This window comes from Lucilia cuprina, chromosome 2 (assembly GCF_022045245.1).
Source record: "Lucilia cuprina isolate Lc7/37 chromosome 2, ASM2204524v1, whole genome shotgun sequence".
Lineage (NCBI taxonomy): Eukaryota > Metazoa > Arthropoda > Insecta > Diptera > Calliphoridae > Lucilia > Lucilia cuprina.
This window is the reverse complement of record NC_060950.1, coordinates 27,874,661-27,877,163: the sequence shown is the minus strand read 5'-3', so window position 1 is coordinate 27,877,163 and position 2,503 is coordinate 27,874,661.

Here is a 2,503-nt window from a genome sequence, read left to right as displayed (position 1 = left end):
ATCTATCTATCTATCTATCTATCTATCTATCTATCTATCTATCTATCTATCTGTCTATCTATCTATCTATCTATCTATCTATCTATCTATCTATCTATCTATATATATATTAAGTAATCTATTAAGTAGTTCCATGTATTGATGAGAGATTTAACTAGTCTTTTTACTATTGGCCAGCAAACGGACTAGTATATAAACTATACCATTGCTAAGAAGTAATTCAAAGGACTATTTTATTCAGTTACGACGTATTGATATGACCTACTGACAAAAAACTCTACTTATTAAACACTCCTTTACCCCACATAAGGCCTATTTTAAATAAAAAATGTTTATTTTTTATGCAACAAACAATACAACAAGCTTCACTTTCAACAAGGGAAAATATGAGAAGATTTTTCACAAACTACTTTCATATTTAAAACAAAACAAAAAAAAGAAACTTAATCTAAAATAGTACAAATTATCTATGAAATTCTTGGCCACAGCAGCAGAAACTGAATACAAATTATTCAGATAGCACTAAACAAACAAGCAAAATAATAATGATCAAAAACACGCCTTCTTAGAAAAGAAAAATGATTTTCCTTTTTTTTTTGCTATGAAAGCTTTGAATTAACGGCTTTTGGTTTATAAATTCGAGTGGGTATTCTATACTCCGGCTGTCTAGTTTGTTTTTTCATTTCAAATTTGAACTTAAACTCTAAAACCAAACAATAATTAACATTTTTTTTCCTTTTTAATACTTTTAGACAAAACAAAAAATAGAAAAAATATAGGCGTTTGTAAATTGTTTTTTAATGTGTGCATAAATTTTACTTTTATTATAGTTTTTTTTTGTATAATAACTTTTACACTTTTTGTTTTTAATGAATGGTTTGAATAGAGGAAGAAAAAAAAACAATAGAAATAATATTCGTATTTGGAAGACAATGAGTTGTAATGAATTGTTTGTTTGATGGTTTGTGCACCTTGTAGAAGTATCAAATGCTATGACTACGACGACGACCTTAATTACTCAAGTAAAAAGACCCAAAAGAAAGACTTAAAAGTAAAACAGTAGAAAAAAACTAGCACTTCTAGTAAAAGTGGCAAAAAAGTGCAGAAATAACAACAACAACAATAATAATAATAATAATAATAATAAACATACAACTCATCAAAAGATCATTAATAAAATACTGCTGGAATTATCAAGAGGAAAGAAAGAATTTTTTCCAAGTGGTTACATGCTCGTTATGGGTTTGAAATATTTTTAGTTGAAAATGACAGGAGAAGGTACTTCATTTTTTTTTAAACATGTTTGTGGTCTAGTCTTTAGTCTAGTCTATAGTTTAGTCTATAGTCTAGTCTATAACCTAGTATATAGTCTAATCTATAGCCTAGTATATAGTCTCGTCTATAGCCTAGTTTATAGCTTGTCTATAGTCTACTCTAGTATATAGTCTAGTCTATAGTCTAGTCTATAGTCTAGTCTATAGTCTGGTCTATTGTCTAGTCTATAGTCTAGTCTATTGTCTAGTCTATAGTCTATTTAGTCTATTTAGTCTAAATTCTAGTCTATAATTTAGTCTAAATTCTATTCTATAATTTAGTCTAAATTCTAGTCTATAATTTAGTCTAAATTCTAGTCTACTCTAAAATCCAGTCTATAGTCTAGCCTATAGAATAATCTATAGTCTAGTCTGTAGTCTAGTCTATAGTCTAATGTACAGTGTAGTCTTAAGTAAAGTCTATAGTCTAGTCTATGGTCTATTCTATAATATAGTCTATAGGGTACAGCAGCAACGATCAACAAAATAGTCCATATTCTAGTCTATAGTCTAGCCTATAGTCTAATCTATAGTCTAGACAATAGTGTACTCTATAGTCTAATGTACAGTCTAGCCTTAAGTATATTCTATAGTCTAGTCTATAGTCTAGTCTATAGTCTAGTCTATAGTCTAGTCTATAGTCTAGTCTATAGTCTAGTCTATAGTCTAGTCTATAGTCTAGTATAATTTTCCTGCACAGCCTACTGCCCATCATCAACATCATCAACATCCACACGTAGATTTGCAAATACTTAAGGAAATTTACAAAACTTTATATTAGTTCTTAGAATATTTAAAATACTGGTTTTCCACAACATTATTCAAACAGAACGTTACTTTCCTGCCAGAGGAGCCTGTAGATTTGTTATAAAAAGATTACTATCAGCAATTCTTTTTCGCTTAAACTGTTTTTATTACTTTTTCTAACATCTAAAATAAAAACTAACAAGTCCTTAAGGTAATAACGGCTTTAAGAGTTAAAAAATAAGAAATATTCTTATGATTTGAAATAATTTTCTATCTTTCATAAGATAAAGAAATTTGAAGAGATTTTCTTTTTTTTATTATAGTTTCCACTCAAACTCAGAAAGTGACAATATTGCGGTTGTTGGTTTGCTGGTAATTCAAGATTTGTTTTCTAATTTTTCAGCTATATTTTTTTATTTCTATCAAATTGTAATTAGAAACCA